At 39.4% G+C, this 22,135-nt stretch overlaps 3 long non-coding RNA genes across 3 annotated transcripts; 1 reads left to right on the forward strand and 2 right to left on the reverse strand.

The window, feature by feature from the left end:
• Window positions 1-930: 930 nt before the first annotated feature.
• Window positions 931-2,538, reverse strand: LOC139190585 (uncharacterized). The gene is made up of 3 exons (XR_011574904.1): window positions 2,416-2,538; window positions 1,925-1,991; window positions 931-1,122 (listed from the first exon to the last, which is right to left on the reverse strand). It is a non-coding gene; the product is annotated as an uncharacterized lncRNA (long non-coding RNA).
• A 5,542-nt stretch (window positions 2,539-8,080) lies between these two features.
• LOC139190600 (uncharacterized) lies at window positions 8,081-9,688 on the reverse strand. Its single transcript, XR_011574922.1, has 3 exons — window positions 9,566-9,688; window positions 9,075-9,141; window positions 8,081-8,272 (listed from the first exon to the last, which is right to left on the reverse strand). It is a non-coding gene; the product is annotated as an uncharacterized lncRNA (long non-coding RNA).
• Window positions 9,689-17,293: 7,605 nt separating this feature from the next.
• Window positions 17,294-20,677, forward strand: LOC103414492 (uncharacterized). Its single transcript, XR_526076.4, has 6 exons — window positions 17,294-17,462; window positions 18,458-18,739; window positions 18,945-19,475; window positions 19,602-19,700; window positions 19,779-19,863; window positions 19,954-20,677. It is a non-coding gene; the product is annotated as an uncharacterized lncRNA (long non-coding RNA).
• Window positions 20,678-22,135: the final 1,458 nt, after the last annotated feature.

Genomic DNA, 22,135 nt, shown 5'->3' on the forward strand with positions numbered 1-22,135 from the left:
GAGTGAGATGCTCCTTGTTCTCTACTTTCATAAAGCAAAATATAAATAACATATTGCATATTCAGTACGTACTAGAGGAAAAAGATTTGGGAGGTCAGTCTAACTATCAGTTGGATTTTCAATTTCCATACATGTTCACAAAGAAACGGGCTCTATTATGCACTCATCCTTTGTGAGAGTATTCTGACTACTATATATTTTCTCGTGATATACATAGGCATTAGGGTTGAGAAAAAGTACCAGCAAACTGAAGGATCAAATCGAATTTCTAGTTCTGTTCATTTTTTTTTATACAATTTGATCTATTTGGAGCTGAATGGAACCAAGTTAACCGGTGAAGTTATAGTATGTGTATGTGCATAATTTTCGCAAATATAAGTTTAACAAACTAACAAAGAAAAGCATAATACATGACGTGTAAAACAGAAAAAGAAAACATGATACATATATTTTACAATGGTTACAAATGTTGATCGGTGCGTGCACATGCTTCTCTAATATCTAGTTAGGCTGCTAACTTTGTACTGTGGGAACATGGACCAACCAGAGCAGCTAAAATATGATACCACATCCTCTCAAATCCCAACAATCCCCCATTCAAGATTGTCCAAAGCTATGGCCCCGTTTCTTTGGATAATGCTGGGGTTGGTAACAGTCAATTCTCATTTTCTGACCGACCCATTGATAATATGATTTTTTAAATATATATATATATATAGTCAATATAAAAGATGAATAGTATTTTTTGTGTCACCAAGCTTCAACAAATATATTTGGACACCCAAGACAAAAAATTTCACAGGCATCCCAAAATAATGTTGACACACCCTGATCCGGAGGATCCAGGTGTGCTGGCCGTCACGTGGGCGTGACGTAACCATAAGCACGACACGGAAGCGTAACAACAACATAAATCAACAGAAATTCAAACCAAACTCAACATAACCACATACGGACATAACCGGACGAGTTACAAGTAAACACATAAGTTCAGAGCATAGGTTAACTGCAGTCAAGTAGGACTAAAATAAGAATACATCACCCTCAGGTGAGTCCTACATGTCCCAAATCTGTCAGAAAGCCGGAAAGGACCTCGTGAGCCAACCACCGCTAAACTAGAACCTGGAGGGGCGCAAAACAAAATGAGTGGGTCAGTAAAACAAATTAGTTTTGCAAAACATTTCATTAAAACAGTTATATCCCCTCGCCGTAAAAACCTGTATACTTTCCCAGAAATGTATAACCATATAAAATCTCAACATTTAAATCTCAAATCTTTAACATTTTCAAGAAAACATGCCATGCCATAAATCAAAATATAAATCAGGTGAAATAAGGAATCAATCGGAGACCCTGCAGTTGGTCCTATACGATTAATTCAATAGCTCAAAATCCCACTAAGCCGGAGTCACCACAGTGACCTGTACGGCCCTACTCTGCACATCACTCGGAACTACGTAAGGTAGTCTATACGATGATAGGTGTAAAAATACGCTCTAGTGCTTCTCTCATCATATCATCAGCGCGCATATCTAAGGTCACCCACCAGTCGGAACCCCTCTAATGGTCTGTACGACTGGCATGTCGGAACCCTCACATGGTCTGTACGACATCCACCTACTTGGATCCAAGGCGAGCGTGCGGTGTGGTGAATAAAATAAGCACTAACACCTAGGGTGCAGGTCATGAGCTCAAAACATCTCAACAACAATTCAATGAATAAATGAACTCACCTGACTTACCTGTGCCTCCACAGCACCATGCAACATGTATGCATTATATATCAATCATATAACTCATATGAAATTCACATTTTCCAAATAATTCTATGCATGGCATTTTCAAAACATAATTTCTCATAAAAGCATTTTTCTGGGAAAAACAATAGTATATAGGTAATACGAAAACAAAACTGCCCACTCACTGATAAGTCGACGGGTCGTAACCCCCGTGGCGTCCCTGGATGCGGTCGTCCTCGTGATACGTCTCACCTATATGCGAAACAACTATAAAAACGTTAATTTTAAACACATCACCAATAATTCGAAATAACTTCTCATACGATGCTCAATTTTGGTATATGAATATACCACATCGACCTACTCGACGTCACGAGCGTCGGGATATTTTTAGAAAAATTTTTGGAAGCCCCACGCGCCCCCACGCGCCACACGTGGCACGGGTCTACGCGCTGGCCACGCGCAGCACGTGCAGTGCACGTGTCATCTTCCTCGCAGGGCCTCGCCGGACTGGTTCTCCGGTGGCCGGACTCCGGCCGAACTCCGGCCGATTTTCAAACTCACTGTTCTCCTTCGTTTTTCACCCATTTTCTTCGTATTTTATACCAAATTGAAGCCCTAAGAGTGCACTATCACGTTGGACTAGTTTTAGGGCCTAAAAACTACGAAATCTCACCTTGCAAAAACCAAGGGTTCGGCCAAACTTGAAACCTACGATCCCGGCGTCCAAAATTCTCCAACGAACGTCCCCGAGCTTCCTTAGGACCTCCTAAAGCTCACCACAAGCTTGAAATCTCCTGAAACACAACATTTTACGTTCGCATGAACAGTACCTCAAAAATGGAGGTTCGGGATCTACGTGAAATCGAAGGTTTCACTTCCTAAAACTAGTACCAATGAACTCAGGACGTCAAAACGATGAAGATACATACCTTATTTGCCCCGATCCGTCAAGTTTTGAAGGGTTTTGGTGGTGGTCCGTACGATATGGGTGTGTGAGGGTGTGAGTTCGTGAGGGAGAGACAGAGACAGGGAAAGCACGGGGAAAGGAGAGGGAGAGAGGAAGGTCATGTGTGGTCCAAATTAATCCACACCCTCCATTTCATCCTAACCAATTATACCAAAAATCAATTTCCAATAAAATCCCATCCAACCAATGCTATTTTCAAAATAACGTTACGTACCTACGTACCTTAATGTCCAATAAGGGCAATTCTGTCATTTCACATTCCCGTCAAAAGTACCTCCGGGACGGGCTGTGACAATCTCCCCTCCTTATAGAATTTCGTCCCCGAAATTCCCATAACCAAATAAATCAATTAATACTCGTAAAATAACCTTGGGTACACCTCTCTCATCCGGTCTTCCGTCTCCCAAGTAGCTTCCTCTGCAGAATGGTTCCTCCACAACACCTTGACTAAACTCACCGTCTTGTTCCTTAGAACTTTATCCTTCCAATCCAATATAGTGACCGGTTCCTCATCATAAGTCAAATCCGGATTAATCTCTAACGGTTGAGGAGGAATCACATGAGAAGGATCAGAAACATAATGCCGAAGCATAGAGACATGGAACACATTATGGACCTTAGATAACTCCGGAGGCAGTTCCAACCGGTAGGCAACTTCACCAACTCTTTCAATGATCACATAATGTCCAATATATCTCGGACTTAGCTTTCCTCTTTTCCCAAATCGTACCACACCTCTCCAAGGCGACAATTTCAAGAATACCCAATCACCCACATCATACACTCGATCAGTAGTATGCCGATCCGCTAAACTCTTCTGTCGATCCTGGGCTGCTTTCAGGTTTGACTTAATTACCTGAACATTTTGAGTCGTCTCATCTACGATCTCAGGGCCTTCTAATATCCGTTCGCCAACCTCAGACCAACATAATGGCGTTCGACACGCCCTACCATAAAGTGCCTCGAATGGGGACATACCAATGCTCGAGTGAAAACTATTATTATAAGCAAACTCCATTAAGTCCAGACGATCATGCCAAGAATCACCAAATTGCAGTACTGAAGATCTCAACATATCCTCCAACGTCTGAATGGTCCTCTCTGATTGCCCATCAGTTTAAGGATGATAAGCTGTGCTATACAATAATTGAGTACCCAGAGCTTCCTGAAAAGCCACCCAAAATTTAGAAGTAAACCTCGGGTCTCGATCAGAGATAATATTTACTGGGACTCCATGATACTTTACAATCTTCGAGATAAACAACTTAGCCAATTTATTTAGAGGGTATTTCTCCCTCACCAGAATAAAATGCGCCGACTTGGTGAGTCGATCCACAATCACCCAAATACCATCAAATCCATTTCGCGTACGAGGAAGTTTATACACGAAATCCATTGTTATATTTTCCCATTTCCACTGGGGAACGGGAAGTGGTTGCATTCGCCCAAAGGGCTTCTTCCTTTCTGCTTTCACTTGTTGGCAAATAATACACCTACTCACATATTCTGCAATTTCTCTTTTCATAACCGGCCAATAATAAAATGGTCGAATGGTATGGTACATTTTTGTTCCTCCCGGATGCATCGCATAAGCTGAACAATGTGCTTCGTCCAGAATTTCCTTTTTCAATTCCTCATTATTCGGAACATACATTCTGTCTTCTTGCATGAGCATACCATCTGATTCCCGAATTCTGAGGTCTTTCTTTTTCCCTTCACTTCTTAACTGAACCAACTCCTGAATTTCTTCATCCACCATTTGAGATGCAAGTATACGCTCCACCAAAATTGGCCTGACTTGAAAACTAGCAAGAAATGCTCCACCTTGATTCTCCCACTCCAATCTTACTCCAGTTGCCCTCAGTTCAGCAAGAAGAGGAACACGACTAGCATATAGGGCATTAAGTCTACCTTGTGGTTTCCTACTCAGTGCATCCGCTACTACATTAGCACGACCTGGATGGTATTCAATAGAACAATCATAATCACTTAGCAATTCCATCCACCTTCGCTGACGAAGATTAAGATCATGCTGGGTGAATAAGTACTGAAGACTCTTATGATCAGTGAAGATCTTACACTTCTCACCATACAAATAATGTCTCCAAATTTTCAAAGCAAAAACAATTGCTGCCAATTCAAGATCGTGAGTAGGATAATTCATTTCATGATTTTTCAACTGCCTAGAAGCATAGGCAATCACCTTATTATGCTGCATCAAAACACATCCCAAACCATTTAGTGAAGCATCACTATAGATCTCGAAATTACCGCTATCATCAGGAAGTACCAACACCGGTGCATGAGTGAGGCAATACTTTAATTGCTGAAAACTCCGCTCACAATTCTCATCCCACTCAAATTTAACATCCTTCCTGGTCAACTTTGTCAACGGTAAAGCAATCATAGAGAAATCCTGAACGAACCGTCGATAATAACCTGCTAAGCCAAGAAAACTTCGTACCTCCGTGACGGTTCGAGGTTGCTCCCAATTCTCCACTGCTGCAATCTTTTGAGGATCAACTTGAATACCTTGAGCTGATACAACATGCCCCAAAAATGCCACTTCAGTCAACCAAAACTGACATTTACTGAACTTGGCATACAACTGATGCTCCCTTAATTTCCTTAACACCAAATTAAGGTGTCGGATATGATCTGCTTGGGACTTAGAGTATACCAGAATATCGTCAATAAAAACAATAACGAATTTATCAAGATATTTCTGGAATACCTCATTCATTAATCTCATAAAAGCTGCAGGTGCATTAGTCAACCCAAATGGCATAACCAAAAATTCATAATGCCCGTACCGAGTCCGGAAAGCCGTCTTGGGTACATCATCTTCCTTAATCTTCAATTGATAATACCCAGATCTCAAATCAATCTTAGAAAATACACACGCACCTTTCAGCTGATCAAACAAATCATCAATGCGAGGCAATGGATAACGGTTTTTAATCGTTACCCGGTTCAATTGTCTATAATCAATACACAATCGAAGAGTTCCATCCTTCTTCTTCACAAATAATACTGGGGCACCCCAAGGTGAAGAACTAGGTTGAATAAAACCTTTATCAAGTAATTCTTGCAACTGGATTTTTAATTCTCTCAACTCAGCAGGAGCCATTCTATAAGGAGTCAGAGATATAGGGTCCGTACCTGGAAGCAAATCAATAGAGAATTCCACCTCTCTGTCTGGCGGCAATCCCGGCAAATCATCAGGGAAAACATCCGGATAATGTCTGACCACACCAACTTCTTCTATACTAGTAGGAGCAACATCATTTAATACCACATGTGCCAAATATCCCTGACAACCCTTCGATAATAATTTCCTCGCCCTCATGGCAGAAATAACTCCATGTCTCACCCCACTTCTCTCGCCCACAAAAGTAACCTCGGGTAATCCAGGACGATAAAAAGTAACTGATTTACCATAACAATCAATATGGGCACGATTATGGTGTAACCAATCGGCCCCTAAAATTACATCAAAATCCACAATATCTAACGGAATAAGATCAGCGGACATAATCACGCCCTCAACCATCACTGGACACCCCAGATACACACTATCCACATAACATTTATCTCCTCTAGGCATGGCAAACTCTAAATCAAATCCTAGAGGTGAAGGGTGAGGTTGGGTTATTTGAGCAAACGTATGAGAAATCACAGAGTGCGTAGCACCACAATCAATCAAAACCTTAGCAAAATGACCAAGAACATTTAACGTACCCATTATCAAGTCTGGATGGTTCTGAGCCTCCTGCAGAGAAATATGATTAACTCGCCCCTGAGCTTGCTGACGTCCACCTCGGCCTCTATTGCCCTGATTACCTCGTCCCTGAGGATTACGTCCCTGGCCTGGCTGACTAGGCTGCCTGGATGATCCTGCACCACCAGTAGCAATTTCCCCCTGACGGGGCTGACCTCCCTGATGCCACTGCGATCCACCAGTTGGCATAGAGGAATAAGATGAATAACCTCCAAAATCCTGAGAATACCCAGCCTGAGAGTGAGGCTCCTGGGAATACTGATAAGGTCCGAGAGCATACGGAGCAGCATCCCCCTGATAGTGGTAAGCACCACCACGACTCGGCTGGCCATAACCACCCGATCCAAAATTCTGCTGAACTGGTGCTGGAGGTGGCATATTAGTCTGATGCGGTCTCTGCTGACCCTGGGGGCACTGAGAAGCCCGATGTCCCATCTGCCCACACGTAAAACAAGCACCAGAACCTCTCCTACACTCACCATGGTGACGGGAGTTACAACGGCGGCACCATGGAGCGCCAGATCCACCAGCATCCCTCTGACCCTGAAATCTGGGCCCACCAGAAAATCTTCCACCACCTCTCCTCGGGCCAGTAAAACTATATCCCCCACTAGAAGAACTCGAACTCGCTCCACTCTTCTTAAAACTCTGTGTCTGTCGAGGTCCCAGAATAGAAATACCCTTACCTTTGTCATTCTTCTTCTGACCCTCATTCTTGTCCTCGTCATCCTCACTGTCAGGAAGATTATCAGAGTCCTCCATCCTAACCAGAATCTCGAAATACTCATGATAATCAGCGCAGGGAAGTGCATTGGCAAAGGTACGCCACTTCTTCTTAGATCCCAACTTGAAACGTCGAAGCATCTCTCCCTGATTACCAGCTGTATCAGTGTCATAACGAGACAAATCAGTGAACTTTCTATAATATTCATGTGCCGACATATTTCTCTATTTCAACCTGGTGAATTCCTGCTTCTTACGGTCAATATACTCAGGAGGAACGAATCTCTTCATAAAATGCTCTTTGAATACTTTCCAGTCGGCTGCCGTCTCAGGTGACATGTACCTAGCCTGATTTATCCACCATGCTGCTGGTTCACGACCCAAAAACCAAGTGGTGGTCTCCACCCACCTATTAGCAGGGAGATTCCCCTGACTCTGCATCACCTGGAAGGTTTTCTCAATATGATCTAGCCATTTCTCTGCCCCCTCATGACTTTCATTACCCATAAACCGATCTAACTTCAAGTTGTACATGGTCTCCAGAGGTGTCCTCGGAGGAGGGGGAGGACGAATCACATTCTGTAAAGCCTGGGCCATCGCTTCCCCTAACTGAGTAATATCCGAGAAATTAGGTTCAGAAGTACGGCGGGACTCCCTACGCTCTCTACGAGGCGGCATGATTCTGACAGAAAACATCAAAAGATCGTTAAGACATTAACAATTTACAGGACTGCAACCCAAGCTCTGATACCAAACTGACACACCCTGATCCGGAGGATCCAGGTGTGCTGGCCGTCACGTGGGCGTGACGTAACCATAAGCACGACACGGAAGCGTAACAACAACATAAATCAACAGAAATTCAAACCAAACTCAACATAACCACATACGGACATAACCGGACGAGTTACAAGTAAACACATAAGTTCAGAGCATAGGTTAACTGCAGTCAAGTAGGACTAAAATAAGAATACATCACCCTCAGGTGAGTCCTACATGTCCCAAATCTGTCAGAAAGCCGGAAAGGACCTCGTGAGCCAACCACCGCTAAACTAGAACCTGGAGGGGCGCAAAACAAAATGAGTGGGTCAGTAAAACAAATTAGTTTTGTAAAACATTTCATTAAAACAGTTATATCCCCTCGCCGTAAAAACCTGTATACTTTCCCAGAAATGTATAACCATATAAAATCTCAACATTTAAATCTCAAATTTTTAACATTTTCAAGAAAACATGCCATGCCATAAATCAAAATATAAATCAGGTGAAATAAGGAATCAATCGGAGACCCTGCAGTTGGTCCTATACGATTAATTCAATAGCTCAAAATCCCACTAAGCCGGAGTCACCACAGTGACCTGTACGGCCCTACTCTGCACATCACTCGGAACTACGTAAGGTTGTCTATACGATGATAGGTGTAAAAATACGCTCTAGTGCTTCTCTCATCATATCATCAGCGCGCATATCTAAGGTCACCCACCAGTCGGAACCCCTCTAATGGTCTGTACGACTGGCATGTCGGAACCCTCACATGGTCTGTACGACATCCACCTACTTGGATCCAAGGCGAGCGTGCGGTGTGGTGAATAAAATAAGCACTAACACCTAGGGTGCAGGTCATGAGCTCAAAACATCTCAACAACAATTCAATGAATAAATGAACTCACCTGACTTACCTGTGCCTCCACAGCACCATGCAACATGTATGCATTATATATCAATCATATAACTCATATGAAATTCACATTTTCCAAATAATTCTATGCATGGCATTTTCAAAACATAATTTCTCATAAAAGCATTTTTCTGGGAAAAACAATAGTATATAGGTAATACGAAAACAAAACTGCCCACTCACTGATAAGTCGACGGGTCGTAACCCCCGTGGCGTCCCTGGATGCGGTCGTCCTCGTGATACGTCTCACCTATATGCGAAACAACTATAAAAACGTTAATTTTAAACACATCACCAATAATTCGAAATAACTTCTCATACGATGCTCAATTTTGGTATATGAATATACCACATCGACCTACTCGACGTCACGAGCGTCGGGATATTTTTAGAAAAATTTTTGGAAGCCCCACGCGCCCCCACGCGCCACACGTGGCACGGGTCTACGCGCTGGCCACGCGCAGCACGTGCAGTGCACGTGTCATCTTCCTCGCAGGGCCTCGCCGGACTGGTTCTCCGGTGGCCGGACTCCGGCCGAACTCCGGCCGATTTTCAAACTCACTGTTCTCCTTCGTTTTTCACCCATTTTCTTCGTATTTTATACCAAATTGAAGCCCTAAGAGTGCACTATCACGTTGGACTAGTTTTAGGGCCTAAAAACTACGAAATCTCACCTTGCAAAAACCAAGGGTTCGGCCAAACTTGAAACCTACGATCCCGGCGTCCAAAATTCTCCAACGAACGTCCCCGAGCTTCCTTAGGACCTCCTAAAGCTCACCACAAGCTTGAAATCTCCTGAAACACAACATTTTACGTTCGCATGAACAGTACCTCAAAAATGGAGGTTCGGGATCTACGTGAAATCGAAGGTTTCACTTCCTAAAACTAGTACCAATGAACTCAGGACGTCAAAACGATGAAGATACATACCTTATTTGCCCCGATCCGTCAAGTTTTGAAGGGTTTTGGTGGTGGTCCGTACGATATGGGTGTGTGAGGGTGTGAGTTCGTGAGGGAGAGACAGAGACAGGGAAAGCACGGGGAAAGGAGAGGGAGAGAGGAAGGTCATGTGTGGTCCAAATTAATCCACACCCTCCATTTCATCCTAACCAATTATACCAAAAATCAATTTCCAATAAAATCCCATCCAACCAATGCTATTTTCAAAATAACGTTACGTACCTACGTACCTTAATGTCCAATAAGGGCAATTCTGTCATTTCACATTCCCGTCAAAAGTACCTCCGGGACGGGCTGTGACAAATGTAGGGGTATTTTCATCATTTTAATAGTGCTTTTTTAATAATTATTTTTTTGTATTTTTTTTAATTAGTACCTCACAATAGGCTAGTAATAATGTGATTCAATCAGCTGGTCATTCCATATTATTTTCTCTATTTTTAAACACGTTCAAAGTATCTTAAGAAGCATGTAATGCTGGTTATAAAAAAGGTATTTCGCACGCGGATAATAATGAGATTAAATTAGTTGTTAAATGATTTTTTTTTTAACAAACGATATTATCTACATTAAGGGGAATGAGGGTGGGCTTAGCCTCACAATGGGCTAGCAATAATGTGATTCAATCAGTTGTTTATTAAATATTATTTTCTCTATTTTTAATATAAATTCTATAGAGACCGATTTTATTATGTGGATTCAGATGCTTTAATTAGTTTATGAGGTGTTTTTTTAATATGATCTAAGATTATTCATTTACTTCAAATATTTGACTTTCCTTTTGTCAATTTACGCATATAAATACATTTAAAACGTGTAAATCACGCGTAGCATGTTGTAATTCAAAAAAATGTCTTCTAACTAGTATATATATGCTCATTGCTAGGCAATAAGTCGATTAAAAAAACATAATAATTAGTCATTTTATTTCACCGCAAATTAATCACGATATTGTGATTGTTTTTGTATGGAAATCCAGTGGATATGCCACTATCAATGTTTGTTATCAAGGGTCCCTCGTCACGTTTTTCTGTCTCTCTCTTCTCTCTCTGTGGACCTTTCCTTTTTTCTTTATTTGCATCAGTCAGTGAAGGAAAGAGAGAGAACGTACTTTGTAATAGCAGCCAATGGCTTGCACTGACTTGTCCTTCTCCACTCGATATTAAACCAAAATCACAGCACTAGATTAATCTTTACAATTCCGTACAATTTGCCACCTTAGAAATGCATGAAGAAAAAAATATATGATGATGACTATGTTGATAACCGAGGATTCGAGGATCCGAGTAAGTCTATTGATGTTTATTTGTGGCCCTTTTTGGTGTCACCAAGCTTCAACAAAAATATTTGGACAAAAATGTCCCCAAGACAAAAAAAAATTCAAAAGCATCCCAAAATAATGCATCAAATAATGTAAAGGTATTTTCGTCATTTTAACAGTACTTTTTTTAATAATTCTTTTTTTTTACTTTTTTTTAATTAGTACCTCACAATAGGATGGCAATAATGCGATTCACTCAATTGTTCATTCCATATTATTTTCTCTATTTTTAAACACGTTCAAAACATCTTAAGAGAAGTGTAATGCTGATTATAAAAAAAATGTATTTCACACACGGATAATAATGTGATTAAATTAGTTATCAAATGATTTTTTTTAACAAACGATATTATCTACACTAAGGGAAAGCGGGTGGGCTTAGCCTCACAATGGGCTAGCAATAATGTGATTCAATCAGTTGTTTATTAAATATTATTTTCTCTAACTTAATGTAAACTCTATAGACCGATTTTATTATGTGGATTCAGCTACTTTAATTGGTTTATGAGGGATTTCTTTTAGCATGATCTAAGATTATTCATTTACTTCAAATATTTGACTTTCCTTTTGTCAATTTATGCATATAAATGCATTTAAAATGTGTAAATCATGCGTAGCACGCTGTGATTAAAATATATTTTCTGCACATGTGTGAGCATGTGCATTAATATATATGTATATATATATACGCTCATTGCTAGGCCATATCTCGATTAAAAACATAATAATTAGTCATTTTATTTCACCGCAAATTAATCAAATATTTTGATTGTTTTTGTATGGAAATCCGGTGGATATGCCACTTTCAAAGTCTCTTATCAATGGTCCCTCATCACTCTGTCTTTCTGTCTCTCTCTCTCTCTCTTTGGACCTTTCCTTTTTCTTTATTTGCATCAGTCAGTGAAGGAAAGAAAGAGAACGTACTTTGTACTAGCAGTGAATGGCTTGCACTGACTTGTCCTTCTTCATACGGGTATTAAACAAAAACCACAGCACTTGGTCAATATTTACAATTTCGTACAATTTGCCACCTTGGAAATGCATGAAGAAATAATATATGATGATGACTATGTTGATAACCAAGGATCCGGGTAAGTCTATTGATGTTTATTTGTGGCCCTTTTTGGTATCACCAAGCTTCAACAAAAATATTTGGACAAAAATGTCCTCAAGACAACAAATTTCAAAGGCGTCCCAAAATAATGCATCAAATAATGTAGGGGTATTTTCTTCATTTTAACATTACTTTTTTAATAATTGTTTTTGTACTTTTTTTTAATTAGTACCTCATAATATGATAGCAATAATGTGATTCAATCAATTGTTCATTCCATATTATTTTCTCTATTTTTAAACACGTTTAAAACATTTTAAGAAGAGTGTAATGCCGGTTATAAAAAAGGTATTTCGCACGCAGATAATAATGTAACTAAATTAGTTGTCAAATGATTTTTTTTTAACAAACAATATTATCTACACTAAAGGGAAGAGGGGTGGGCCTAACCTCACAATGGGCTAGCAATAATGTGATTCAATCAGTTCTTTATTAAATATTATTTTCTCTATTCTTAATGTAAATTCTATAAAGACCGATTTTATTATGTGGATTCAGCTACTTTAATTGGTTTATGAGGGTTTCTTTTAGCATGATCTAAGATTATTCATTTACTTCAAATATTTGACTTTCCTTTTGTCAATTTACGCATATAAATACATTTAAAATATGTAAATCACGCGTAGCACGCTGTGATTCAAAACTCATTGCTAGGCAATATGTCGATTAAAAAACATAATAATTAGTCATTTTATTTCACCGCAAATTAATCAAAATATTTTGATTGTTTTTGTATGGAAATCCAGTGGATATGCCACTATCATAGTCTCTTAGAGCAACTCTAGTGGGAGCTGGAGCCCGATGGACCGGCGACTTTGATGACCCAATAGCCCCAGCTATCTTCTCCAGCCCATGCGGGCAATTGGGCAGGGAGCCCGAGTGAGAAGCCTGGCTCGAATTGGTGGCCCAAGAGCATGAGGCCATATGATGTATGGTTGATGTCAGCCACATTATAAAATTAATTAAAAATTGTAAAAAAAAATTTAAACAATTAATAAAAAATCTAAAAAAAATATTAAAAAATTAAAAAAAGATTTAATTTTTCTATAAATATCTTATCATTATTTTCCGTCTTACACCACAATTTTTTATATTTTTTCAAATACTTTGAGTTGTAATTTCTTATTTAATGAAACATGGTACAACGAGACCGATTAAAATCATATCCGAAATTACAAATAAAATTATTTTGTATTATTTTATAAAATAAAAAATACTAATATTTTATTGCTTATTGCCATGGCTATTCAGTTTAGTGGTGAAGATGCAAAAGGCAGTTACTGTTCACTGGGGGGGATTCAATAGTGAGTTGCCCTAGAAGGCCTTTGCAACGTTGGAGTTGCTTTTATCAAGGGTCCCTCGTCACTCTGTCTTTCTGTCTCTCTCTCTCTTTCTCTGAACCTTTCCTTTTTTATTTATTTGCATCAGTCGGTGAAGGAAATAGAGAGAATTTACTTTGTACTAGCAGCCAATGGCTTGCACTGACTTGTCTTTTTCCGTTCGGGTATTAAACCAAAACCACAGCACTTGGTCAATCTTTACAATTCCGTACAATTTGCCACCTTGGAAATACATGAAGAAAGAATATATGATGATGACTATGTTGATAACCAAGGATCCGGGTAAGTCTATTGATGTTTATTTGTGGCTGTTGGTTTATAAGCTGAAAGATTTATGGGAAAACGGAGTTCCGACATACGATAAATCAACTGGGCAGATGTTCACCTTGCAAGCAATAGTGATGTGGACTATAAATGGTTTTTCAACATATGCTATGATGTCCGGGTTGAGTACTAAGGGTTATTTTGCATGCCCAGTTTGCAAGGAGGACACAACGTCTTCTTGGCATGCCGGGAAGTTTGTTACCTAGGGCAACGTAGATGGTTGTCGTGGGACCACGAGTGGCGTCAAAACAAGACAACACTCTTCCACGGAACAGAGATTCGGCCAAGACATCAAGAATGGTCCGGAGAAAATATTTTAATGCACTTGAATTGTAACATCCCACATCGACCAACAGGGAGGGGGTGATATGCCCTATATGTACATGCCTACCTCCTATAGCACGAGGCCTTTTGGAAACTCATTGGCTTCGGATTCCATCGAAACTCTAAAGTTAAGCGAGTTTGGACGAGAGCAATCCCAAGATGGGTGACCCAATGGGAAGTTACTCGTGAGTTCCCATAAACAAAACCGTAAGGGAATGGGAAGCCTAAAGCGAACAATACCGTGCTACGACGGAGCCGAGACTGGGATGTCACATGAATCGTTTGGATTTTGGTCTGTTTGGCAAATTGGTTAATAAGATCAGACCAAACACCTATCTAAACTAAACACACAAAAGTATGTTGTTTGAGTTGCCGTACTGGTTGAAATTGAAACTGCGTCACAATCTCGATGTTATGCATGTTGAGAAGAACATGTTTGATACACTGGTTGGAACTATATTAGACATCGAGAGAAAAACGAAAGACATGATCAAAGCTCGCATCGATTTGGAGCGAATGGGAATAAGGCCACGTTTATGGATGACGAGGGAGGGTGAGATAGCCAGAAATGACCTAGCATCTTTCTTTTAGTAAAACTAGAGAAGAGGAAAGAGTTTTTAAAGTTTATATCCTCCGTAAAATTTTAAGATGGGTATGCTTCAAATATTGGGTGATGCATAAATGTAGATAGGGGCAAATTTTTTGGGCTTAAGAGCCACGATTGTCATGTCATACTGCGACGCCTGCTCCCAGTTGGTATTCGACACCTCTTGCCAGAAAATGTGGTAAAGCCGATTCTATTGTTGGTGAGTTTTTTTCACAATTATCTACTAGGATGTTGCGAAAGTCTAATGTACAATAGTTACTCACTAACATTGTCGAAGTCCTATGCAAATTTAAACAAATATTTCCTTCTTCTTTCTTCACAAGCATGATACAAGTGATGATTCACTTGTCATATGAGGCATTACTTGCCGGACCCGTCAACTATCGATGGATGTATCCAATTGAAAAGTATGAAGTCCTTAATCATGTATTATTTCGTGAGCAATTGATGATTTAACTTATTTGAATCATAACAATTTTTATTTTGCAAACTACTGGTGAGTTAAAGAAAAGGGTAAGGAACAGGGCGAAGCCCGAATGATCAATTGTGGAGGTTTGGGTGGCGTTTGAGATGAATATGTTTTGTGCTATATACTTACAACATGTTGAGACAGCATCAATCAACCACAACGTAATAATGACGGTGGTGTGAGAAGGCAAAAACTATATGTGTTTGCCCAAATCACACGACCATTTGGCAAACCAGTACGAGGTGATTTGTTCACGGAAAGGGACATGCAGGTAGCTCATTGGTTCGTACTTAATAATTATGACAAGATAATTAAGTACCTGGATGAGCATGAAAAGTTGATGAAGCAAAAATAACCTTCGCATTTATATGCCATGAAGCACAGTGACTTGTTTCCTCATTGGTTTTGCGAGCAAGTAAGTTGTTTAGGTTTTTTTGGATGGTTATTTTCCTAAATTGCCTATTAGTTGTCTTAAATTTTGGTAAAACCAACATGTCAAATTTTTGGTTTAAATTAGGTGAAAATAATGAAGGAAACCAACTCCCCCGCGTATACTGAAAAATTATACAATTTGGCTATCGGACCTTTAAGCACGGAGCTGTACTCAAGATGTCATGTGAACAACATAAAATTCTTGGGAGCTGAGCATGATGACAAGCTTTGTACTCAAAATAACGGGGTACATGTCACAGAAGCATGAGATATTGCAAACACTGATTTCTATGGCAAACTAACAAGTGTGGTCCAATTGCTTTACAAAGACCGTTGCCAAGTCATCCTTTTTAAGTGTCGTTGGTTTGATACAGACCCTAGTAGGAATGGGAGTGTTAAATGGGATGATGGTTTACTGTCGGTGAACACTAATCGATGTTGGTACAATGAAGCTCCGTACATTTTGGCAACTATGGCTAAGCAAATTTTCTAGATCGATGACCCAAAGACCGGGAGGGGATGGAAAGTTGTTCAGAGGATTGATCACAGAGGGGTGTATTATATTATGAACCAAGATCCTGATGACAAAGACGATGACGACAACTTTGTTGACCAACTCCATGAAACTTCGACACAAATTGGTGCAAAAACACTTCGCGAGACTAATATTGTCCAAGAACCATTTCAGGTAGCTGAAGGTCCTCAAATCGAAATTCCTATAGACTCAATTCCAATTGATTTCAAAAGTCTCCCAAGATACAATCCATCTGAGGGTGTGGATGATGTTTTTGATGTACCAACGGATGAGGATGAATGAGAGACTGAAAGTGATCAAAGTGAAGATAGTGATATTTATTGTACCGAGGATGAGGATTATGGACTTTTGACTTATATGCAATGCAATTAAGTGTATTTAATATTTTGTATATAAACAAATTTTTATTTTTATTAAATTTGTAATTGGATAATGAATTAAAAAAAAATAAAGTTAATTTTACCTGACGAACAAAAGAAAGTCGTTGCACATAACGTAAACGCGTGACGAAAATAAGAACATTCGTTGTGCAAGGTAGAAAAATTTAATATGAAATTTAAATTGAGTTTCCAGGGTTACGCGACAAATGGTACGCATTCATCGCATAATAGATGTTTGTGCGATGAAATCAGATACTTTCGTCACGCAAGGCCTTCAAAATTTCCCAAAGTTAAATATGGGTGCCTTTTTTTAAATGTTCATTAAATATTGAGCGACGAATGAGGATAATTCGTCATGCAATCAGTATTGTGCGACAAAGGTGCTAAATTCGTACCTAAAGGTCCTTCAAAATTTCCCAAATTAAAATGTAGGCGCCTTTTTTAAAAAATGTTCATTAAATATTGTGCGATGAAATGTGCTAGATCTGTCGCGCTTTTTCCTTATGGGGGACGAATTAGTTTCTTTTTGTCGCACATTGTTCTCAAAATTAACCAAAAATTGGACAGGTTTTTTTTTAAATTCATTAAAAGTGCTTGATGATCCTTCGCATTATTAGTTCCAGAGAGCTTTTCTTTCTCTCATTTTTCAAAACTTCTCTCTCACTTGAACTCTCTCTCCCTCGAACTATCTTTCTCTCTACAACTCTTTCTCTCTCTCCCTCGAGCTCTCTCTCTCCCTCAAGCTCTCTCTCTCTCAACTCTTAGGTAAATTTCTTTTCTTTTTTTCTTCATTTGTTAATTATTTTAGTTGTATGATATTTGTGGATTGATTATGTATTAGGGTATTAGGCATTAGGGGTTAGGGATTTAGGGATTTTGTCAATTTGGGGATTTAGGGTTTATCTCAATTTGGGGATTTAGGGATTTCGAAATTGGGGATTTAGGAATTTTTGAAATAGGGAATTTAGGAATTTGGCAATTTGGGGATTAGGGCTCGGGGTGGGCGTTGAGATGGGCGGTGGGGAATGGGGGTTGGATTGGGGTGGAGGTGTCGTGAGGTGAGGGTTGGGTAGGGGTGGAGGTGGTGCAGGGTGAAGGTTGGGTAGGGGTGGAGGTGGTGCAAGGTGGGGGTTGGGTAGGGTTTAATTAGTTTGTTATTTTCTTAATTTTTTGCAAATTTCATTTAAATTGGATTTATTCAATTTGTTAATATGTTAACATATTAAATTAGTTAAATTGATTAAGTTGTTAACTTGATAATTTTTTGTTTGGGTTTTGTAAGTTTAGGGTTTATTTGCTAATGTTAGGGATTATTTTACATTGTTACAATTGTATAACATTAGGGTTCAGGGTTTTTTTTTGGGGGGGGGGGGATTAAGTATTACTTAGTACGATTTATTTGTTAAATTAGTTTACGATTTTCATTTGTTAACTTTAAAATCATAGGTTTAGGATTTTAGTTTAATTTTTTAATTTTAGGATTAAGATTTTAGTTATAGGTATAATATTATTTGGATGAAGTATTATTTGTTGGGATTAAATTGTTAAATTAGTTAATTTCTAAATCCTAGGTTTACAATTTTAATTTAATTTATAAATTTAGGATTAATATTTAGGTTACAAGTATAAATTTTAAATTTTTTGTATTACTTTTTTAATTTTAGGGTTGCTTTTACAATTTCATAAATTTTGTGTTAATTGTATAATTATGTGTTAATTGTGTTAATTGTATAATTATGGGGTCCAATTGGATTTTGTAGATGTCGCAATTGATTAAGCAGCGTAGGTCAGTGAGTAGGTCCCTACCAACACCTCCACCACCTACGCCTACAGTCGCCACTGCTCCACTATCACTAGCCCCGACGTCGAAGGCTATCCTACATCCACCCCAAGCCCCGATGTCTATAGTGATTGAGTCATCTACTTCTCCGATGACTCATCCATTATTGAGCGCCCAACGGACTCATCGACAGGCCGAATTACCGACGAGGTAGAGGAGTCTGCATCGGCTTCCACCACATGTGGAGAGGGAGCTAATACAGGTTGTGAAAATTTCTAATTTAATATAGTATTATTCAGTTCCTTTATGTGTGAATTGTTGGGTACTTGTGTTGGTTGTGTTGTATATTTGTTTATAGGTTTTGGGAAATGTTGTATTTTAGGGGAAGTTCTGTCGAACTTTTCGTAGATTATTTAATTTTCTTTTACACTAAGTTATTTCATTTTTGCAACTCGTAAAAACACTAGGGGCCCAAGTAGACTCATGGGCACCTCACAACTCACCCGCACCACCCAGGAGCTTATGAATATTACATGGGATGCTCGACATCGGGCGACATCAACAAAGGAGCAGCACAACCATTTGGTCCACGACATTGGCTCTGTTGTGCATCACCACTGCCCCATGCAGTGGGAGTTTTGGAGACTTGTCCCACAGGAGACCAAGGATGCTGTTCTTCATGAGCTATCGGTTAGCAAAGTTTATTTTTCCATTATTTTTTAAGTAAATTGTGAAAATTAATAACTGTTAACTTTGATTAATTTTTATCTTATTCGCATCATCATTATGAGCTTGAGGACCTTGATGCCAATCAAACCAAATACATCCAAGAACTTTTCACCGGCCGGTTCACTCAATGGAAGAGTGACCTCCACAAGTATTTCTAGAAATTCAACGATCCGGCTGTCGCTATAGCACATGGGTGCCCCTTAGAGTTGGTGAAGTGCTCTGAAAATTGGGCTTGGCTCTGCACCCATTTTCAAGACGAAAAATACTTGGTAAGTGAATTATCTAAATTATTTTAGATTAATAATATTTTATTAACACTTTAATTCTGTTTATTAATTTACTTGAATACTTTATAATGAATATCGGCACTAATACGGTTCGTTTCTTTTTAACAGAAAAGAGCCAAGGCCAACACAATAAATAGGTCGAAAAAGAAGCTTATCCACCACTCCGGCTTCCGACGCTTCTCATATAGGATGGAGGAGCGACGTCGGGTAACCACATTTAAAAAAAAATATTACTCTTACTCTAAATTACACAACTAATAACTCGTGCCTTTATTAATTTTTAAGGCTGACGGGGTCAAAGTTTCCTAAGATTGACACATTCAATGAGGTGTACGTGCGGCCTGGTGATGAGTTGACGAATGAGATCCATGTAAGTTTTTGTAATTTTTAAATTTATAATTCTTATTCATTTTAAATAAATGTTATATAAATATTAATTAACTTGCTTTTATAATTATAGGCTACTATGGTCGAGATGAATCAGGTTGTCCTCGAGGAAGTGGCTTCCCAGCTTCCCCCTGACACCACAATGGAGAAGTTACCCCCTTCCTCGAGGATGCGGGTTTTCGTATCATGACAGACACCATCAACCAGAAACTCTGTCTTATGCAGGGGAAGGTGTATCAAGGCATGGGAAATCCCGCCATCATGAGATGGGGGCATCATCTTCCACCTCCACCTCGGGACAGGTCACATTATTGACGGAGCAAGTAGTGGAACTCCAATAGCAGGTGGCGGCCCAAAATCAGTACATTATGATGCAAACTACCCTCATCGCCACCCAGCATGCTCATATTGCTGCCCAAGAGTCTAGGATGGCCCAAATCATCACCGCGTTTATGAGGGGAGGCTTCGACATCCCCGCCACTACACCTCATACTACTACGCCTTCGACTTCCCAAGCCCTCGACCCAGCACAGCCAACTGCCGAAGCTAACTCTGATGACTTTTTATTTTAGTTTTTTTTAATTAAACCTTCGTACTTTTACAAAATCTGGGCTTACGAATCTGTTGAGCCTTTTCGGGTATATTGGTTACTTCAGTTTTCCGAAAGTAACACCATAGGGCCCATGAAAGCGGTGTCTTATGTGTCGATTATTTTTTAGGAAAATTATTTTACCATCTATTATATAACATTATTATACCTATAAAGAGAAGGAAAACTTGTGCTTGAAAGCATGAAAGGGGAAAAATTGCATTCCGACCGCGACAGGATGTCATTTTCTTCTTGGCACAAACGTTCTAACTTGATGTTTGCTTTATGTGTGTGTGTATATATATATATATCTTATACTCCTATTTTTTAGTGTAGTATAGCAATGATTTTAAATTTCAGGGATGAAATTCTTTAAGGTGAATAGATTGTGACAACCCGTCCCTAATTTTACGATTTTATAAATCTTAAAATGTGAATTCACGAGAATACCCTAGAGACGAGGGTATTGATTTTCTTTGATCGCTAGTTCATGATGCGTATGAACTATCACCTTATTGTATTTCAAAAGTACATGACGGTGCGAATACGTAAACGCATGTAAAATTGAATTCGAAACTATGACAGAGGTGTTACGGAACTATAAATTTGAAAGTACGTTGGTCAGGGTTGTTATTTATTACTCTATTCATTTCTTATAGTTATTGTTATTTTTATTATTTGAGGTGGTTAGAAAAATAAAAGAGGAAGGCTGCTTGATAGCAATGAAGGGAGAGGGAGAGAAAGAAGATAGGCATGCCCAATCAGGAAAGAAGGAGGGTGAGAGTGACGAATGGGAGAGAAGAACCAAGAGGGAAAGGAGGGAGGTGTGGAGCACCCAACCCAACTAACCTGTACACCCATAGCAAAACCAGTTTTGACCCGGTTCTAATTTCGACTAGGTTCCACCACCTTTTCTGACGAAAGTCACCCATTCTTCACCTAGAAAGCATCCCTTGACCTCCTCTCTTCCATTTCCACCCAAATTTGGAAGGGATTTGGGTGTAAATCATTGAATAAATCACGGGGGTGTCGTGAGACCCTTGCTCGAGATCCATCAATTGTGAAACCATCTCATTCAATTATCACCATTAGAACACTCCTCTAAAACCCAGGAACAAAGCCCAGACAATGGTTGAGGCGTTGGAATGAGTATGGAGGTCGAATTGAAGCACACCATTTTCTAGGGTTCCGACGGGTTTGAGCAAAATTGGAACTTTTCCTGGCCAAATTAGACTTGGCTGCAAGTATAAAGTTTACTCTACTCATTGAGATCTTCATTCCTATAAATTTTTGTAATTTTTGGAAATAGTTGGATTTTCCGGCGAATCGGGGCAGTCGACCGCCACCCGCAGCGGCGCGTGGCCAGGGGACCGTCGATGTCATTTTTAGGCTAAATTAGATGCCTTTAGCTTAATTTTAACAATTATATGAGATGGGGCTTAAATCACTCTAAAATGTTTTTAGGGAGTGCTTTACGTAAATTACATGATCTATTTATAAAAATTCTGAGATGTAGTTGTGCTAGGAGATTGTAGCACAGACTCCAGGTGAGTGGATCTTTCCCTTCTTATCATATATATATGATTGACAATCCCACAAACGTTTGTAAATTGATTATTGCATATAACTACTGTGAATACTTTGAAGTGCTTAAGCGAACTACGAA

This window comes from Malus domestica, chromosome 13 (assembly GCF_042453785.1).
Source record: "Malus domestica chromosome 13, GDT2T_hap1".
NCBI lineage: Eukaryota > Viridiplantae > Streptophyta > Magnoliopsida > Rosales > Rosaceae > Malus > Malus domestica.